Raw genomic sequence first — 21,986 nt, 5'->3', positions numbered from 1 at the left:
ATCATTATGCAATATATAGGTACTTCGAAGAGAAACTTATCCGAATAGAGATTTAAATTCGTTGGTTGCAACGAAGATAAAAATGTATGATATGCTGCCTGGAAGATATCTTGATGTCTTGTAACCCTGAGATCTTCGATATCTTTCACTCGTAAAAACGTCATTGTTAAAATATTACAGCTTCTGTACTGTGTACACGTAACTTTTATAAAGAATTTTTTAAAGATTACTCCGTTCTCGTTACCTTTTCAGAAGCCAGATTATCTCGGTTAACACGTTGACCTTCGCGCCAATTCCATGTACGTAGTTCTCTATTTTCCCACGAAATCTGCGATAGATTAAAATATACCACAGCAATAAGATTTAATTTCACCAAAATATTATATTATATTTCCATACTTTTGTTTTTAACCGTGTTATCTAGGTCGTTCGCATTGTCCGCAACTTTTTAGTCCACAAAATTTATCTTCCTTTTATTATATTTATTTTCGTTATAAAAAATTTAACGACTTGGGTCACTGACGATCCAAGTCGTAGCAGTCAACGTGTTAAAGAATCGAGAAACATAATCGGGCGAGAAGCTGCCATCGAGTACGACGAAACGTCGTCCTGGAACGCGATTCGAAATTTGTTACGCGATTGGAATGTCTTAGGACGATGGTACCTGTCAGAAGATAACGGTACCTTAACCAAGTTACGCCTCGGTTCGCGTAAATTTGTTGTTTAAGTCACGATCCGCGCGTTACAGACCGAATTTTGTCGCGTTCTAGTTAGATTCGATTATATCTTCTTCTACCGTGCATCCTGCTAACCATCGTGGGAAGATGAAGTCGCTACTGGAATTTAACGCAGGACGTTCAAGTACCTACGTTTGTTTTATTTTATTTTACCTGAATTTAGTTTAATTTAACTTCAATTTACTTTATTTTATTTCATTCTAAGTGGAATCTTGATTATTATTATTGGTCTCAGCACAGTTTATTATCATTATTATTATTATCTATTTTATTTAAATTCACATCTACTACCACGTTCAGTGGTACGTTGATCTCGATTAAAGTTAGCAAATAGCGACCGAGATTGAAACGCTCCATATAATTTTACGATTATTGCGTGGAATGTGTAAATAAATTTTAATCGTAGAAAAATTGCTAAGATAGAGACACGGTAATGTACTCCTCGATGTAATTATTTTGTTTAGTTGCATCTTGCAGCGTTGCAAACGTGCTTAGGTTAAATAAATTCCTTCGGTGAAGGGGTTCAGATCTCCAGTATATTTCGAACTTAATCCAAGTAGGTTTATTAGCATTATATTATCAAAATCCTGTTACATATGTCGTCACAAAGATGATCGCAAAATAATTTATATACCTGTAGTATCAAATTAAACCTTAGTAGTAGATCGAAGCTAATTTTTCTTATAAATACGACACGCTTTTTTTGAATTCTATGTCGTAAATATAACTCGATATCGCAAAAAAAGGATTTAACGTGTTCGATCTAAATCGCTAATAGAAAAGAACATCTTTATCTATAAGTCAACGTGAAATTCTGTTCTATTATACATCTTTCTTAAAATTCACGCATTTAAAGAATAATTTAAAGAATAGTCGAGTCAATTACGCAGCGTAAAGGTTGCCGATCTTAATTTCTCCTACATGAATCCTCCGGATCTAAAAATCTAAACGTTAATCCCCGTTAATCTCCGAACAAACAGTTTCATTCTCCTACTTCTATATTTTTTTTCCTCCGTTCGATAATAAAATCAAACGCTTCAATAGCCGCGTTGTTCCGTACCTAATTACAAGAAAAACAAATCCCAATTATCTATAATTACCGCGGCCGATTCCTTCGACGTTCAAACTAATAAATAATTCCACGTTCAAGCAACGAATACCTAAATAAATATGAAAATGAAAGATTCAATAACCTGGCCATTATTGGTGCGGTTATTACGAAAACGCAAACTCCAGCCATGATTAGCCGAACCGATGAAAGAACTTGCTAAAAGAACAATCGAGTGGATGATTCTCTCGTTGCTTGCGATTCAATGCAAAATTATCGAGTTCCAGTCTACATGTTTTCTAACCAAGAGGAAGTCTCAAGGAAATTTCGTTGGGCGAAACAGGTCGATGTCAAACGGTCGAACGAAACCGTAACAAATAGGCTGTTGCAGAGGTTCCAAGACTCGCCTCTAACCGTCTACCCACGCATTCGTCGAGCATAACTCGCCTACCTGGCCTAACCCAAAAGCCACATAATTCCAGCCACGTTTTTTCTTACTACGTTCGTATAGCGACCGGTCATGTGGCCAGGACTAATCTAAGGAAAGCAGAACCAGTTGTACCTGGTCACTGAATTCCAAAGTAATCTATAGCTGGTGTATAGGCGTTTTCACTTGTCCGCCGCTATTAGGTAGATATCTCCGATGGAAAAACGAACGAACAGCGATATCGAGGTTAAATGTGTAGTGTAAGGTGTACAGGATGTTTCACGTAGGCTGGTATGGATGCAATGCCGTGCGAAGGATATGGTAGTTGGAATATTTACCAAATGGGAATTTTGGAGTTTTTAAGCCGAGTAGAAAGATATAATTAATTTTAATTTTGTTATCATTTTTAATTACCTTTGCGTAGGTATTTTCAATTCGTTCGTTATTAAGTTAGATTTCGGATGGAAAAAGAAGAACGAACGACGATATTGAGATTGTTCCAGATAATTAAACGATCGATGATGGATTTTTTTACAAATAAAATAAAATACAGTATGTGGAAATTACGATAAATATAGTCTCTTATCCTTCGTCATTTTCTTTCCAATATTTCAAGCAGCTGTTTCCTATACTTTATATCCCCTTTCCTCTGTTGAATCGTTGCAAATAAAACATCCTGTACGTGGTGTGCAACATTTAGGTCAAGGTAGTAGTATTTATCGAAACATTCTTAAATAATTTGCCGAAAGAAATCATAACTATCTAGGGATTTATTTGTGTTATTGCAAAATCGATGAGATAAATAGGCTAACAATTTTGCACGATATTTTATTATAACATATTCGTTGATTTTTATCGACTCGATCATGCTGTTGTTTCATTACCTCATCCTTTTAGTGTTTATATAAGCACACGACCCGTATACGCGGATGAAGTTAGACGATGAGAAAATATAATAATTTGACAACAAAGATTCTACATTTTTTGCTGATCTTATTATAAAAATTAAATGTCCCATGTTATCGTTCTACGAATATTTTAGAGTTATTTAAGATGAATTTACAATTAAAACTAGAACAACCAGTCTCTGTTATGGTTAAAATTATATGATACGAGAATAAAATGAATATACGTAATTATATTTTAATCTGAATAAAAGTCGACGTTAATTATAACTAGGTACGATATCTACGTGTCTTCACGTAGTAATTGTTAAATTATTATTTAAATTATTATTCAGCCAACATTCAGCGGTACTAAATCTAATTAAATAAATGTAAATAAATATACGAAAACGGATAAAACGAATGTAATATCTTAAGTTGAAATAATTTAAACGACAATGGCTAATAGCGCAGCTATAACTTTCTATCGTGCACGCGAATAGACCAACGAGCAAAGAAACGAGCGCAAATTACGAAGAAGGAAACGGTGTATTGATTCAAATAAGCTTTCCATTTGAGGAGCTAGAGATTTTTTTCCGTTTTTATTAACAAAATTGTAGGCGATTTTCTTAATTCCCGTGGTCGGTCGCGGTATTAGACAGTCTATTCGCGTGGTCAAGGAACGTAGAACGCTACGGGGCACTCTCGGATTTCGTCGTTCGAGGAACGAGCTTTCTCTTCCATCAATTCAGCTCCGCCATTCTTGCGCGACTTCTAGCTCGCGAATTTTACGGTACGCGTTTTATGTTCTAGCGACGAACCGGTAGTTCCTGTTCAGGACGAAAATGGTGGCTACATTGTTCTCTTATAAGGAAGAAATCCGCGAGGAAGGCTATTTTTTTTATAATTAGGAGAGATTTAAACATCTGGCTCGATAGGAACTTGGACCGATAGCAAAGCGAAAGATTTAGTTTGCTCGTTTGAGAATATAACGTAACTTTACGAATACTCTTTTCTTATTTATGCAGAATTATATTTTTTAATGGATCGTCGACGAACTAATTACAGACGGAACGAAGATTTTGGTAGGAATTGAAAATCAGTGAACAAAAGATCGAAAAATTAATTCAAAGTATTTCTACCACTGTCCTAATTTTTGCACTCGTATCCTTAAGTCTTCCCTAGCGCTTAGTTTTATTCACTTTGATGCTGTAAACAAGTTCCACCAATCAGATTCCGAATTTCACGCTTCTCGAATTTTCTGCATCGTAAAATTTTACAGCCAAGATCAAAAAATTGATAAAATCGACGCGCGATCGTCTATGCATCATTTTGCAACAACTTTTGCAAATATCTCTCGCGTGCTTTTTCGATACGTTTTGCTCGATTATTTTCCACGCGTACAAGATAATCCGATCGATCGTTTCCTTGATAATCTGTATCGATTATCGTGTCCTGTACGAGGCCACGAATTATCTCGATATTTACGTACAAGGATACGCTATCGTCAGGCGTAGCTTTAAGGATCGCAGTGCAATGTAAAATTTTATTCGTAGCATTTTATGCTACGAATATTTTTCCAATGGTTTGAAATGAAAATTTCTGAAGTTTTCGATCTTGCGGCGCAACCGAGGCGAAAATGAAAAACGTAGCATTACGGGAGATTTAATGTACGAGCCCGAGGCTTCCGTTTCCACATTTTACATAGCCGGAGTCGATGTATGCGACAGCTCACTGAGCAGAACGAAAATCGCGCGAGTTCTCCGCTGAAACGAAGTCTAAGAGAAGAAATAAGAAGGAACATGCCGTTTCGAATGCTCGAACGCTCGGAATAGAACAAAATGAAACGTCAGAGAATGCGTATCTTGCATTTCCTATCGTTCTTTCCATCCTCTATCAACTCGCAGTAGCGATTATCCTCGTTTTGTCTTCCTCGATACATTGTAACCGAACTGCAGATGTTTATGCAAATTCGTACTTCAGATGCGGAAAAATTGCCATAGTCTTTGGAGTAATTTAATAATGGGTTGTCGCGTATTTTGCGTATCGTTTATTTATTTAAGAAGAAATGTAACGGAATGTTGTGTATTGTCCTCGTCGATCGCGTTACGTTTATCGTATTCGTTTCTCAAAATTTAATCGAATGTTATTTACAGAACTCTGAAACAAGTTTATCGACAGAGAGCATATTTGAAAGTAATTGATTCGATGAATCGTCTATCGATAGCTCATGAATGTTTATGCGAATTCGTACTCACTTTCATAGACACGATGGAAAAGATCAAACGTAAATAGAGATACGTTTCAGTCTCTAAATGTTGCAACAAACAGATTACCCAGTGAAATTCTGTAGTTTTTTATAATAACAATTTCTACACCGATGTAACATTTCAAAATTGAACTTCGAAGAAGACATCAAAGAAAGCGGTGCACTTAATCTTCGGATTTAACTAACGTTAGAACCATCCTTCTTCCTGCGTTCTTCTGCCAACGTCCATCAAAACGAACCATATTGCGGTATATCGAGCTCAGGCTCGTTAGAAACTGTTTCTAATTAGCGTCTTTCTAACTCGACCAAGCCTAACCGTATTACTCGCAACATCCTCATCAGCAACCTAAGCAACATCGTTATATCCGTAACCCTAACTCTACTAAAAATTCATCAAGATTGGCAACAACTCTCAAACATTATGTATAAAAGGATAAATTGAAAGGAATGTCTCAGGATGAAAGTCTCAAGGTTTCATTCTTCGAGCTACGGTCTCAAGGTTTCCTCGAAATCAAAAATTCATCGAAAGTGTCAACAACTGAAACTCATACTCCGAAAGAACAAATTCAAAGAAAAGTCGCACGAAGAAGATTCTAAGTTTCCGATATTAGAACCATTTTTTTATTGAATTCGCTTCAAATTGTCGGTAATTTTCAAACGTTATCTCTGTTATCTGTAAAATAAGTTGAAAGCAGACTCGAGGGAAAAGAGTCGCACGCTCCGAATCGCAGTCTTAAGGTTTCTTAAATTTATCAAAAATCTTCCTACAAACTTTCCAAAAATTCGTGAAAAGTGTCAACGATTCTCAAACTCGCGCGTCAAAGGATAAACCCGAAGCAAAGTCTCGCGACGAAAGTTTCAAGATTCCATGCTTCCAATCACAGTCTTGAAACATTCTTAAATTTCCCGTGAAATTTACCGAAAATATTTCAAAAATTCGCCAAAAGCGTCAACAGCTTTGAAACCCACGCACCGAGAGACGAACTCGATGCAAAGTCTGGCGACGAAAGTACGAAGGTTGCATCCTTCGGGCGAGAGTCTCAAGGTTTCCTCGAATTTCCTGCAGTTCCCTCGTAAACTTACTTTGTTTGTTGCTCTCCTACGTTCCACGCCGCGATCCCTGTCCTGGGTACATGTACACGGCACAGAAGGTCTCCGCGCGAGTCGACGACAATTCACTGCACAAAACCGAGCCTCGAGTGCACGCTTGAAGCAACGAACAGAAAACACAGTTGAACCGTTGGAAAATCCTCTTTAAAATTCTCGACGGCCACAGTTTCGACGCGAATGGCAGAACGTCGATGGAAAAATCGATCTGCGATCGGTCCTCGTGAAAAAGTCTCGGATAAAAAAATGACAAAGGGAAGACGAAGAGCAGTTGGATTCAGGGTCACGGAGCTCTTTCCCTCCGGCCCACCGGTTCGAAACTGAGGAACCCGGTTCTCTCTCTCTCCAGGTGAACGGCGCGAGTCACCTGAGTAAGAGGCTTCTCTCCTCGGGAAGACACGCCGATAGGTTGAACGAGGCGAAGGAGAGAGAGAAAAGGAAGCAGACGTGAACGTAGGCGAGCTGGAAAGGCGGAGGAGAAGCGGACTCGGCTTGACTCGTGGCGTCAACGGAGAAGGCCGAGCGAGACTCAGCTCCTTGTTTGTTTATCGACGATGGAATTGCACAGGGTTGAGTCTCCGATCTGTTTCCATGCGTTTCGAGTATACGGGAAACGATCGGTTTACGCAAAAACGATTGCACAGCGCGGCTGCACTTTGCACCGGTGCACCTATGAAAAAGTTGTACGGTATAACGATAGAGCGTGTTAGGCGGTGCAACATTTTCTTCTATCATTTTTTTCTAACTTTGCTGGCAACAGAATTATAACACCAGTTAGAAGCTAGAAGCAGCCTGTATGGTGGATCTTTTGGTCGAAGAAAAACGATCTAGGAATAATAATTTGAGTGGATGATAGTTTGGATTTGCCAACGAGGTTACTATCCGATCGGTTCCCGTGCGTTTCGAGTTTCGAGCGTACGAGGAATCAGTTTGCGCAACAAGAAGTTCTATCGTACCAATTAGAAAAGAGATCAAAGAAGATGCACCTCGCAAACCACAGCAACTACATCTGTGGAAACAGTCGTGCAAAAGTTTCAACGAGCGGCTAGTAGATGCGACCAGTATGGAAGATCGTAAAAAATTGTTTTCCCGATAGTTTTTTCATTGGTCTTCCATATTTATTATTTCTACTCTTGCACACAGATGCATTTCCTTATTCGCGTTGCATCTTGTTCGTTAACGCGGTTTCTTCGTAATATTTCCTCTCCTCGTATCCATAAAGTTGCCATATAACGTAATAAGACACAGGTACGAGACATCCGACGAGACACAAACTTCGTCTCTCATTAACAAAACGCTATTCGCTTGTTCAGTAGATACACGAGCTGACTCGTTCACAAAATACGACTTACCACGGTGCCGACCAGACATCAAGCTTCCAAACTCTATCGATGATCAACGACCTATTCTATATTCGATCGCGTCGAAAAATCATTTGGTTCCTTCGTCGGAGACATCGACGCTCGCATAAGAAACGTGGTTCGGTGACTCCGACGCGTGGTCGCGTTATTGACATTCTCCGTCCACGTTTCTACATATGCAGCCACTTTATAATTCGCGTCTCCTATTCGCATCCCAACGTCAACTATTCGTATCTTGTAATTTGTAACGTTTATTCCGTCTCTGTTAAGAAAGCGATGCAACGTTACCGATCACCGCACGAACTTGCGTATCACCGAATCGACTGTGTCGCTACTTGGTGCTCCAATTTGGAGTTTCATTGTACTTGCTGCACTGTTTACGTTTCCCTCGTACCACGCTGATATTCGATACAGTCGGCGATCGTGACAGAGTGAAAACTGCGGACACATCGTTTCCGTGATACGGTTTCGTGGTAGAATCGCGATCGTCGTTGCACGTAGTCACGAACGACGTCATAAATAGCCGGAGGCGAGCGGCTCGTGTGCAACTTTAACCCGACCGATTAATTTCTGGCCTAACAGGATACCTAGCCGGTCACTTGAAATACCGAGATCGCGATATATACACGTAGCATCCGCCAGGACTAATTGCATAACGGGCAGCCGATTTTTTTAGCGGTCGATAAACGATGTATAGGAATACGTAAGTACACTCCTCTGCACAAATTGCTACGTGTTTCGTGGTCTTCGAGAAGTTTTATCACTCCTTTAGAAAGAGAGGGTATTTTTGTAAAAGGAAGTCTTCGCTGTATCTTGTACTCGGATAATTTTTTAAATATCCGAAGTTGAAATATTCGAGAAAACCGAATTGTCTTATTCGTTTTAGTAACAAATTCCCGATTTTTTGTCCAGTGAGACAGATCCATTTTTAGCAGGTTTCCTTTACGACCATTGACCGCTGAGTGAGCGACGTGTAACGCCAAATTTGGAGGAAAATATAGCAAGAAGTATAAAGATTAGAAAATACCTGTACAGGCTTCTACGAATTAATTTGCATTACGATATTACACGTAAAAAAATCATTCTCTCCGTGGAATGGAATAAAGTAGCAAGTACGTCGCTCGATATTACTGGTATGAGAGAAAATAGCGTATTTGCACGAGTGATTAGCGAAACATCGTTAAGATCGCAATAACTTAATTTTCGGAATTGATTTTGTGGCTATAGCGCGAGATTTTATTCCGCGCCGGTAAATCCATTAAGCGTCCAACGATTTGACCGTGGTTGTACACGTGATTTGTACTAAGAATTCAACGTAGGTATTTAACCCTTTCGCTGGTAAGGTCGCGCGTTGTCCCAGTTAGGCCGTTACCGTTGTATTTTAGGCGGACGAATGTGCGAAACGGTATGGGAGGATTATGGCGTGGATCGACCGACTTAATTGAGATCGAGGTAAACTGGTTGAATCAGGAAAAGGGATTGGTTATGAGGAGAGTTATTTGCGGAATTGTTACTGGATCGTTATTTTTGGAGTAGTTGGTAATCGAGGTTTCTTCCTAAATCGAGGAAGCAGAAATATCTTAATCCGGATTCTTTTACAAAATATTCTGAAAAGTAAATATCGAAATTAGATTAAAAATACAATTTCCACAAAGATTTTTACATTTAACTGATTCGATTTCAGAAGATGAAACGATCGAACAACGTGATGAACTGGTCTAGCAAATATAACGCGAGTGTATTCGAGAAGTATCGTTTACTACTCTGTTGTATAATAATGGTCAAATGACTCGGCGTAGGTTTATTTTAAGCTCGAAGCGATATCTGCGATAAAATTATCGTCGAACATTGAATTAATTCCAATTTAAATTTTCCATGTAGCAAAAAGCGCATATTAATCGATTAATTTGTTTTTTTTTCTTACAAGTAAAAAGTCGCGAAACGCGAATATTTGTGCCAATAAGAAAAGAATGATTTTTTGAAAAATAACGCTTTTGCATAAAGCTTGTGCAAAAACAAGAAATTAATGAAAGAATTTTCTAAATAAACCAGTCTATTCTATCAAACTCTACTAAATAAAAATTCTGCGTTGAAACCATATGAAAAATACACTTTACATTCTTAACCTGTACTAATTACAAAAATACAGATATCTTTATAAATAAACGATGCAAAAAGATCCGATTTCATTCTGCGCGTCTCGAGCGATCTCTCACAGCCACGTGAACCAATTGCAACGAGTGTAACACTTTTTTCCCAAGCATTGTATTACGTAAGAGAAATGTATTATGGCGCGCTCGCGTGGTCAGTCGTTCGCGACCGGAGCGCGATCATTTTCAAGTTTCAATTAACTCGACTGTGCAAGTCGATTACTGGATGCGGATACTGGGTTCGGAAAGTCGAACATGTCGGATAATTTCGCGACAGAACGGCGAACGCGATAGAGAAGCTCCGTTACTGTTTTATCGGGTCTGTTGCACTCCGGAGGCGTTCAACCCGGCAGCTCGTTGCACGCACGCGAATCACCGTGTCCTGCCGTTTATAAATAAAACGGAACCATCGTTCTTAGGCTGCCTAGCAAGCCAGAAAAATCCGGCGAAGCAAATTGGCCGACCGATGTCACGGTTCTTCGCCTTTCGCGGATTCCGGTTTTCATCTGGGATCGCGAGATTATTGGAAAACGGAGGAACGTTATGGGGATTAAGCCATAATATGGGATGATATGGGACAAAATTCTAAGATGCTTTATACACGAGTATTCGAATATTTCGTATATTTTAAAGAGAAAATGTGACAACTTTGTATGGGTAATTAGAGGTACCACGTTACGCGTGTAGGTACTTTGACTCTGATCTTCAAATCCAAGTTCCTAGATAGATTTATCCATGATTTTTCACAACCATGGATCAACGAAAGTTTAGATGTAACTAGTACGAACTGTTCCAAGGTTCGTAGTAAAAGAGGACTAAAAATTTGTTGATAAAAACTTCGTCAAGAAGCTAACGATACGATCGATAGCAGTCGAGAAAAGACACACAGACACGACGGTAGTACGGCAAGATTTTCATTTCCCCAGAAGCCTGTGCTCGCTGTGTACGCTAAAAACCTGGCACGTCTCGCACCGATGCTCTCGTTCGACCACCAAAGGCTCTCGAACGTGCGTCGATTACGCACTTTCCCAACTTTCTTCGAACGACACGAACAGCGCAGCTGCGAATCCGAACTGGTCAACGAGCAAAAGAAACATAAGGAGCCTTGTAAATCGTTCTTTTCTTCTCTAACCGACGCATTCCGATATACTCGCTACGAATTATTCGAACAGCGACTCTAAACGATTTCCTGGCTATTCACGACCTAGGATTACGTATATTCAAGGAGAATTCATCGTAACGATTCGTGAACGGAACCTTGATCGTCGGCTAGAACGTCCAGTCGAATGTTCATCGCGTCATCTCGCGGTAGATTTAAATAAAAACCCGTGACTCATGTGTTCTGCCATTCTTCGAGACTCGGGCGTCATCTCGAAGACATCCGGCACCAAGTGGACGAGGAGATAGGCAGTTCCTCGAGATTATCGAAGCACCGAGTGTCGCGGTATAATCGGCAATGAGGTGATTCTACGCGAAACAGTTTAATCGCGTTAGTTTATCTATTTTGACGGAAAAATATTTTCTGTTTACTCGTGGTTTCTTTTATCTCTTTTCCTCGAGCTTAAATTAGTTGGATCAAAGCCAGTAGCTTTGACCGAAGAATATCTTCTATTTACTCGCTTACTTAATTCTTTTTCATCCAAAGTTTAGATCGGTTTCAGTCGCTTCGATGAAAGATCGTTTCCTGTTCTTTTCTTTTCTTTTTTTCCTTGAAAGTTTGCCAGATTTTTGATGAAAAAATATTTTTTATATTTCTTTGCATTTTCCTTATCGCGTTTTAACGTGGTACGATAAAAGAGATAAAAACGATATGGTGGAAAAATTGTTCCATGTATTTTATCTACTTTTCTATTTATTCCGATGATTTGCTCGTTTTTGTTTGAATTCATCCTCGATTTATTTTTATTCCCACTTGTTATTTATATTTTCCAATCGTCTTTTTTTTTACAGGATTATCGTAATAAGTAGTTGATTGTCTAATTGCATTGCATTCTTCTCTTCTTCGCGCTACGTTTTCTATTGATTCATTGACTTTCCCCAATTATATTTTCAATAGCCATAGAAGACGTGGAAAGTGGAATTTGCGTATCCTGTACAGAAGCAGCTTTGAAAAGCGAAAGAAAAAATGCAAATTTCGCATTAGAAAAATAGAACTTAAACGCTAAAGATCGTATCGACCAGGTACATATAAAAAATAACAAATTTCCCTGTCATACTGTTCGAGATTCTATTTATGACAACGCGAAATAGGCATTCAACGCGATTAGAATGCTCGATAGCCAACAGAATAGAATTTTTCAAAGTAAAACCTGCCCGAGAAATTGCAGCTGCAGAATGCTTATGGTAATTGGAAAAAGCTGTTTACCTTCTCGGCGATTTCTGTCCAGACGAATCTCGTTACACTTTCTAAATCATCGAGCCTTGTTTCGCCACGAGACACGAAGCAATTCCAATGAATTACGAATTTCGACAGACATTATCCAATAATTCGCTTCTTCGAAAGCGTTACCCGCCGTTTATCGTTCTCAATCGATTTCGTGTGAATAAACGTCGCTAATTCGATTTTCCGTCCACAGAGTGGAAAGCCGCTAGAAAATGGATTTAGATAAAATGAAATAATTAAAATCAACGGATAATAATTCAGAGATTGAAAATATCTCAAGTTTTATTTATACTCGAATTTTGGCATCGTTCTATTCGCTAAAACACAAACGGTAGAAAATTATGGAAAAGAAAATCGATAGAGGCTGCGCACTTATAAAATTTCAATTTCGACGTACGTCGTAGTTTCGTAGTAGAAATATATCGAGTCTGTCCGTAATCGTCTCGAGTGCAGAAAAACGTCATAATAGTTCGTTTCTTTGGTCGGTGTCCGACAACGATCGAAGACTAGCCTTTTTAGCCTGGATGGTCGATCAAAAGACGACTGCGTGGTAAGATCACTTAACGCGCCTTCAGGCGAGGAAAAAGTTTTTACGTCTCCTTGACGAACATCGTCTGTCTCGTCTATTCGCAGCGCGAGCTTTTCTTCTTGGTAATTGTCTTTCATTACGAAGCATTAATAATTCATCGCCGCGCCTGGCGATATATGTACGTATTAGGCGCGGCCAGAAGTCTTAACTAGTCGCAATCGGTAATTTTTCGGGACATTGACCTGTCCAAGGCGCTTCTTCGATCGTTATACGCGGCTAAATCGAACTCTGGTTGATGCTCCGCTTTCGTAGAATATTGAAATCGGGCCTGCACTTTGCTCTCGCGAGTCAGTACGCGAAAAAGATTTCAAATATTTTTAAAAACGTGTTCGAACGAAATTCAAACGAGAAATTATATTTATGCGATAACGATTCGGTCACATTTTGTTCGAATTAATATCATATAGCTCACGAAAATATAGAATCTAAGTGAAAGTTAAGAAACAAGAATTGGATAATGTAAATTGATAGAAAAACGTTACATAGAAAATTGCCAATACGCCAGAAAATTAAGATATTCCCGGTAAAGCCGTCAGCGAAACGAATATTATAGTCGCTGATTTATTCGCTGATTTAATATTTTAGAAGTTCTTAAGATATTTCGCTTGATAAATCAGGAGGAATATCACGATTTTCCTTTTCATAGAATGCCGATTATGTTTAGACTCGTTTTCAAATTAGCATTTAAATCGCCTGCTTTAAAATTCCGATTTCTTTTTACGACAAATTATCTTTCGAGGAGATTGTTCGTATTAATCATTGGCGTAGCGATGTCGAGAGACCGATACGTTCTTGAGATTACGTTGGAAATATCGTGACTTACGAAAGCTCGCGATACAGACGATATTAAAGTTTCTGTTTAAATATCGCGAGTATGTAGTTCGTAGAAAACACCGTTTTGCGGAAATGCCACGACGGCCCTCGTGGCCACGATGACGTCTGTTTGGTCCACTTGCTCCGTGTTGCTGAGTCGCGATCGAGATGATCTCGAGACGAGATTCCATTTACCGATTTGTCCGGGTTCACCACCGTTATTAAATTCCTTAGACTGGCTTCTGACTTTTCGGAACGACCGCGTGCCATCTGCGAGCAACGAAATCGCCTTGAAATTGCCTTTTGATGGCTTCTTTAAATTTAAATAGAAAATCGTGCCGAGTCACTGACACGTAAATGCGTGGCTAGGCTGGGTGTGAGCGAAAATTAATCGTCCGCGTAATTAAATATTGCTTATGGAGGGAAATATTATACGCGGAAACGTTTAATATAGAAATAGCAACTTGCAAGTTTAAGACGAAAAGTATTAAGAACACGAAGCAAGGAACATCGAGAATAGAAATAAGCGATAGGAAATAGAATGAGAAATATCAAAAATGTATTTGTAATCTTTTCCGAGTTTCCTTCGAACGGTTTATTAATTCCGCGTAAGATTTTCTCGCATCCCTCCTCACTAATTTTTTTTCTACAATATAAGTCTCGCCAAAGTGTAATTATCAATGAACTCGAGCGAATCAACGAGCCCATTGTGGATCTCGTCGGAATTTCTCCTAATGACCGGGAATTAGCACCTTTTCCATCTGTTCGGTACAGCAAAACTGGTTAATCGATCAAAATTAGAGAGATCGTACCCAAAAAGAAATCATTTAAGTATAATCATCGGCGATCTCGCACAGCAAACGATCTGAAGCAGCGGAGAACGTTAGCTGAAAGAATTCCGCCGATGAGCCTTCTTCTAATCTCCGGAGAACGCGACTCTTTCTACGCATAATAATCGCGAATCTACCTAACTCTGGAAAATTATAGTAAAAACGACTTTCGAGAGTAGACATCAGCGAATTCATGGTATAGATTAACGAGTGCAGAAGAAATTTATCCCCATATGCATTCCTTTAATAAATTCTCTCTCGATTAACTCATATTAGTAGAATCTGCACGATCGTTTATCAGAATTTATCAGGGTTTGAGAGATTTTTATAAAGAAAATTACTTATGAAGGTAAATGTTTAATTTATCAAGCTACTAATAATTATCCTTCCTTAATAAATTGTTCCGCGAACGCTAGAACATGCGTCTTCTGTATATATGTTAATTGCAACTTTGCCTGGTTATCCAGCTAACTATATGTCCAAGATATCATTATAATTAGATTATGGGTGTTTATGCAAATTCGGGTGATTACGACGAACGTAATTAGAGAATGGTACTCAGGATAGAGATTTGTTTCGTCTCTTATAAATATCGTAACGAGTCATTTACTTTGAATATTTTAAATACTTTCACATGCATTCTATACGTAATATGTATACTTTTTATATATTTAAACTTTCCATGGATACACGAAGATTCGCGGTCTAATTACAAAAATGTATGTACGCTTAAAATTAAAAAAAGAAACTGAAAAGCGTCGATTATTAAAGTTACTCTATCTCCTGGGTTCTACTTGTTTACTTAAGGATCCTCTACCGGAGTTTCTAAAATTCTCCGCTATATGGATATTGCGATAATGAAATGAAAATTCGTGCTACTTTCGGATATTTGTCTTTCGTAATTATAGAAGTTGGAGGGACCACCTAATTAACAAATAAAATACGAATAACGTAGCTTCTGACTCTATCGGCGAACAAATTCCGCAAGAGTTTAACGTCTCAAACGTCTGTCAACGCCATCAAACTCGCTCAAACCAGATCAAACAGAGATTAAAAAGAATCTCGCTGACTAATTTCCATAGTTTCGCTGAAATAGAGGAAGTCTTCCGCGGCTGATTTCTGTTATAGTTCGGCATTCCATGGTGGAACGAGGCGCACATGCGCCAGCATGTATGAGAGAATAAAGAGGTCGTCGTAAATGCCCTGACGTTAATTTGCCAGGAGTTTTGTAGGACACGGACTGAAGGCGAGACGAGGGAAGAGACAGCTGTTGAGGCCTCGCTCTCTCATACGAGTTCGTGGCATGCGATCAGCCAACGCGCGTTACACTGCGACACGTATACGTGCAATACACCTGTACACGCCAGCCGGACAACGCGTTTCGAACGGTTTCTCGCACCGGGTCGACGTCCTGCCAAAACTGCCTAATCGTGCCGCTTGACCACGAGGTGACGTGTCGCCACGAATTCGTGACTGACTCTATCGAGAGAACAGGATAGCTTCGTGCTTCGGGTTGTCCGGGTTTTTTGCAGGTTTCATAGATCATCGAGGGATTAGATTGGATTAGGTCGAATTTGGGTACAATTTTTTGGGCAGACGAAAGATTTGGATCGGTAAAAGGGATAAACGGGTACGTTTGAAAATGTTTCCTTCGACCGAAGTTCCGTTAGAAAAATGGGATCGAGTCGAGCTAAGTCGGGTGCGAGTAGAATTTTCGGAAGGCTGAGAACGTTGTCTGGTGGAAGGATGGTTGTGGTGGGTTTGAGAACGATCGAAATTTTATTAGAGAATTAGCGTTCTATTAGCATCGTATTGGATGGATTTTTTGCTTCCTTGCAATTTCTATTAATCGCTGACACAGGACTAAGACCAGACTTAGCAAACGAAGAAAACCAACGATCAACGAATCACATATCCGCCACGCAGGAACGAAGGAAGCATACAGAATGACGTCAGCCTGTTGACCGCTTTCAAAAGACGCGGATAATCGTTGTAATTTGAAAGCTAACTCGCGTAGACCAGCTTGGAATGCGTGGTTTTTACTTTTCGCGAAAAGTGTGCCTTCGATCGGTTACGAATCGATCGCAATTGGAACGGAATGGTGGTAACCTTATGGAGGGAGGGAAATTCCGATTTAGGCGTGCAGCGTGAGCCGCCGTGCGTACGTAATGAAGTTTCAGCTTTTAATAACAGTGCATGGTAAGCGGTCATGCATTGCGTGTAAAATTATCGGATTTCTAGAATTTGCTTTGTGCAAATTACTAGACGATTATCATATTTTCTCCTAATTCGACTGGAGAGCCGCCTTTGTTGTTTCTAATGGGACTGAAGTCTTCTTTACACGCTGACCTTGTTTTTTTAAAACGTCGTCTGTATACGAAGAAGTATTATACGCATAGATAACGTTTCAAGGATGGATTTATAAATTTAGAAGGGTAATTGTTTAATAAAATGTACTTTGCTGCGATTCTTGGATTTACGATACCAACGTAACAATGTGTGGAATATGTTTTTCATTATCAGTCTAATGAAACATGCAGACGTTTTACTATACTGAACGATCAAGGTAATTTTTTCCGTTGGAATATCTTTCGAGGAACGAAGCTCATCTTTAATTTTTCAAAAGCCACAATGCTATTTTTAACGCGTGAAATTTTCCTCGATATGCGCTGTTACAGACTATAGTGTATGATTATATTCGTTTAAACCGTTGTACTATGACAACAACTACGACTATTACTTTCCCAACACCCGTTAGATTCGTTACTGTTTTATACATATATCATCATAGTTGTATGATTTGCCTGCCTTATTAACGGGAGAATTCATTTATCAAAGTTCAAGAAACTTTCGCGATAAAACCTACACAGTCACATAATTAATTAAGATATAATTATGTAGACTTCGTTAACAAATCGTTCCGTGATCATTGAAAAATATAATTTCTGCGAGTACTAATTGCACCTTCGCTTGCTTATCTATCTAAATCTAAGAGATCATTATAACAGTATAGCAGACAAAAGCCGTTCAAGCTAAAAGTTCATAAAACTATCAATTATCAAAGTTGCTTTATCAAAGTTCCTTCGAATCGTAAAACCTACGTGCAACGAACGTATCGCTTAATTGCTATAATTATTAAGAAGAAAACATCAATTATAATTTTATCGACAGATAAACCACATAACAGTTCTTTAAACTCCGCCAGACATCGTCAAACTCAACGAAATCCGCAAACTGATACTAACGTGTTATGTTAATAGCTTTTAGATTTCCTTGTAACGTTCGTAACGTTAATATGATAGTAACCATCCATTTGTTTCATTGGCATAAAAAAATTTAATTACCTTGTGCGACCGATATTACTCGGAAAAATGTCATGGAAAAGAGAAAGAAGTGAGAAATATCTGGATTCGTACGCAATGCCAAGCCAATACAAAAATTGAATTTCATTCGATTGAAATCCGAAACAGAGGAGAACCGACGTTGCTTTTAAAGAACACCGCGAAAAAGAAGAATTCAAAAGTATCTAGGTTATGTATTTATATGCATACGAAAGTGAAGAATTGCAGGTTCGAGATCGTGTGGTCGCGTCGGTTCGCGATCATTTGTATTACGGTATAAGATCGAAGGCGCGCGTGCGCACCGATAGTAGGTGACAATGACGATACCAAAAAGGTAGAGCATAAGTATGCAGAAGAGAGACAAACAGGGCCGATGGAGGCCGTATTCCGAGCGGCAGGAAGCTGCCAAGTGTAACGGTATCGGTGCCTGACTGCTCGCAGCCGAGCATCGCTGCCTTCACGCGTCTTCAACGATTTCACGTGCTCGATGAATATAGGTAAGCCAGCTTTTCACGTGGACGGCATTTTTCATCGATCGCAGACACCGTTTTCCATCGCTTCGCCGTCGCAAGATTATCCATCCGGTTTATGCGCACGTATCAAATCGAAACAAATAAATATATATTTGAAATTTGATCGCAGAAATTATTCATACGCGTTATTTTCTAGCGAGGCAACTTTTCATAAGGTTTTTATTAATAATTTATACGAAATTTAATTAATACGTTTCATTAATACGAAAATGCAAGTACTTTTTGTAATCGCTGTATATCATCGGCTAAAGTCCAGAATGATTTTCCCAATTTTGTCCACCTTCGTTCACGAAAGCTTCCGTATATCGTGTAAGAACTTTTATGCAAAATATCTTTACGAACAGAATCGAAGAATATTAAGCAGAGATCTATATTTCACCCGCTAAATGTCGCAAGTAGCAGCATACTTTGGATATTTTACATACATATAATTTGGGCGTACGAATCCAATTTTCGCCGAGACATTAGGGAAGCTTATGACACAGAGAAATTATTTCGCCATATTCACGGTATCTACGCTTCATTCTTATTGCTGTTTTCATAAGAATCCCTGAAGATTGCAAAAGCCATCGGCATGTCTCTCAGTTTCTCATTATGAAAGTAACAGTAGAGGAATAAAAAGGCAAAGAAATTACTTTGCCATTACATACTTCCCAACTTAGAAATCGATCTCTGTGAATTGCAAGAGTCATCGGTACGTTCTTCAGTTTTCCATTACAACGAAAGACACGCAAGCTTAATCGTGGATTCCAAGCGAAAGCAGGTACCTGTTGATAAAAAATGCGCGTGTAGGGTACGATTAATCATCCGTGGATGTTGTTGCATCTTGTAACGCTGATCACCTTCGCCGAATGCAAACATACCGAATTATGCGAACGTCTTTATCCGAGGAAGCCTACTCGAAGCATAATTTATAGCTTGTAGGTGTCTTTGGACAAATTTATGGAAATTTGTAAATTATTTGCAATCCTGTAACGACGTAGAATCGACATTCCGTTTTATTCGATTCTCGATTCTTCTCAGTTTTAATATATACTGTGATAAAGCCAATAAAGTTAGCTTCTCTATATTATTTCTAAAATAAAAGTAACAACGTAGTCGAAATAAATAATCCATCGTTTCGAATTATTATTTTTCACCTATACTTCAAATAAAAGCTCAAGCCAATTTCTTACGAAAAACGAAGCCAAATATCAGAATATTCATAAAGTCTAAATTAATCTATTCACAATTATGCGACTAAGATTAGTTCAACAAATTTGCAAATCACTTGCGCGATCTAGATTCATCTCGAGTCTAATTTACGTCTATTCTAGAATCTTCTTAACTTCTACTCCGTCTTTGATTCGTAAAGATCACAGACTGGAAGATCGCTTTTCCAATCTTCGTAAACGAGCAACGATCCAGCAACTAACGTCCGAGTTAAATTATTCGAAAAGGAAACTTTCCTTCGGCCAGGCTCGTTGCTCAACAGCTTCCTTGCCTCGCTAATTCCTTGCAAGCGGTTTTTGCGACCAACACACGCGATTTCATTTTCTACGAGGATCAAGTGCTTCGTGCGAACGAGGGTTATTAAAATGCAACAATTTCCTCGTTCCCTGGTACAATTAACCGTATTCCGCGTATCAACTTGCGCCACTGGTATTACTATAATTTCTCTGGGATCCTTCTTTCGAGATCCTTCGAAACTGTTCATCCTTCGTAACCAGAATTTTTTTGCCGATCTTTTCACACGGCTATGCCATTTCCACCTCTTCGATACGTGTTTTACGAGCAAGTACATTAATCGTGGACAATTCCAGCGTTAGGAAAGAAATAGACAGACGACGAGGAATAAGCAACAACTGTCGCGGCGATAAAACCAGACGCGTTTCGATCGATCATCGATTATTTATCTTCGAGTTAATAGACTCCCTTAGAAATTCTTGGAAAAAAGACGTTGGAACGCGTTCCTGTTGCATCCTGGCTATCCAACGTTCTTTCTGTCAGATCTCGAAGCGAAGAGACGCGCGCCGGTTAAACACGGTTGCAGAAGGAAACGAAGCACCTTAGGCGGTGAAGCGAGCAGAGTCAACGGTACTTCTTGGAACTAAATTACACGTACTCATAGTACGCGCCGCGTTGATTACATAATCGGTATGAACGCCATCGGAAGAAAAGCTAAGCGGCGATCGTCGTTCCCTGACCACAAATATGGCTGACTCACAGTACGAACAATCGACGATCTACTTACTATTAGTCGGTCAACAAAATCGTTCTGGCGACTGCATTAAAAAAATCTTCTAATTTTTACTCGTTCCATGTTCGTTGGTACACTGCGAATATTTATGCGTTTGGGAAAATTTTAAAGACGCGGGAATGCAAACAGATACATATAACGCGTAAAAGTACAAAAAGTATCGAAAATATGGTATTTGTTGTAATATTTGGCGAGTGGACAAGTTTGGTGTTAAACGTAACCCACATTGGCTCTAAGAAATATGAAAAATTAATTTCCTCGTAGCTAGAAAATAGCGGCGTTTCTAATAATATCTCGTACTTTATTATCGCGCCCGAATACCAATATAAGTCAACGTAAATCATCGATCATTTACGCTGTACACATAGACGAACATCAGGAGCGCTTCGTAGCGGATTCAGAAACACGACCATAGACTTCATATTGTTCGACCATTTTTCGTCTCGTTCTTCTCCTTTTTACTCTTCGTTCTCCTTTCGTTCGCGCTTCTATTTTCCCCCTTCTTTTTGCCTTTCTTGCGCGCAATCGACGCTCAGGAAGCATGTAATGCAATTCCGAGATCACTGTACTCTCTGTTATTCGTCGAGCTGCAAGCTCGAACGATGGCTGAAACGCATCGGTTGAAACGTACGTACCTACGATTTTAAACGATGTCGGAACGAACAGCTTCCTTTTGATATATTTCTACGTTTGTTTTCAAGCATGCGATGCCTGATTTTCATACGGGTATATGAGATGCACGGTTAGGTGCGCGTGGTGGAGAGGAGAACACGGATGGAGGGTGGTTTTTAAGCATCCAACCGATTATCGTGGTTTTCTTCTACTTCCTTGTTCTCGTTGTTTCAGTTCCTTGTACTTTAAGGCGTCTTCTCTCAGATCGTTTTTCCGATGACCTTTTATACTTTTAATTTCTACTTTTCTCTCGCACTAGTATCTTCCAGTTTTCTCGTCGTTGATATTATTTTTGGCTATCGTTACGAGTTGCTATTATTTCTTAACGTTGTAGTTATTTGCCCAATTCGTGCAACTATGTTTAAAATCTACGGATACGATGAATCGAGTTTCAAGCTTTAATATACCGTCGTTCGATATTTCGACAAATAATAAAAAGTTACTACTTGGAGATTCTATCGAATGACGACAGGTATCGCTTTTAACCGTTACTTTCTTATTACTTCATACATCTTACTGACATCCGTGTACCGTTGTTGTAAATCGACTAAAGCGTATTTGATACTCGTAACGTGATTCACGCGACACTTACGTGTGGTAGTA

The 21,986-nt window shown here is 39.1% G+C and overlaps 1 protein-coding gene across 3 annotated transcripts in view; it reads right to left on the bottom strand.

Moving 5' to 3' along the window:
• Positions 1 to 8,082, bottom strand: part of LOC117234975 (sushi, von Willebrand factor type A, EGF and pentraxin domain-containing protein 1) — a 51,588-nt gene extending 43,506 nt beyond the window's left edge. For 2 of the 3 annotated variants that reach the window (XM_033496574.1, XM_033496576.1), the window contains exon 1: positions 6,449 to 6,816. The gene's annotated coding sequence lies outside the window, so the exon portion shown is untranslated. Of the gene's footprint in view, positions 1 to 6,448; positions 6,817 to 7,824 lie in introns of those variants that run through there. The other variant, XM_033496575.1, reaches the window with a different exon arrangement.
• Between the last annotated feature and the right edge of the window lie 13,904 nt (positions 8,083 to 21,986).

Source organism: Bombus vosnesenskii, unplaced genomic scaffold (assembly GCF_011952255.1).
Source record: "Bombus vosnesenskii isolate JDL3184/JDL3185 unplaced genomic scaffold, Bvos_JDL3184-5_v1.1 scf7180000013311, whole genome shotgun sequence".
NCBI lineage: Eukaryota > Metazoa > Arthropoda > Insecta > Hymenoptera > Apidae > Bombus > Bombus vosnesenskii.
The sequence above is the reverse complement of the archived record's forward strand: the minus strand, read 5'-3'. Positions and strand labels throughout refer to the sequence as shown.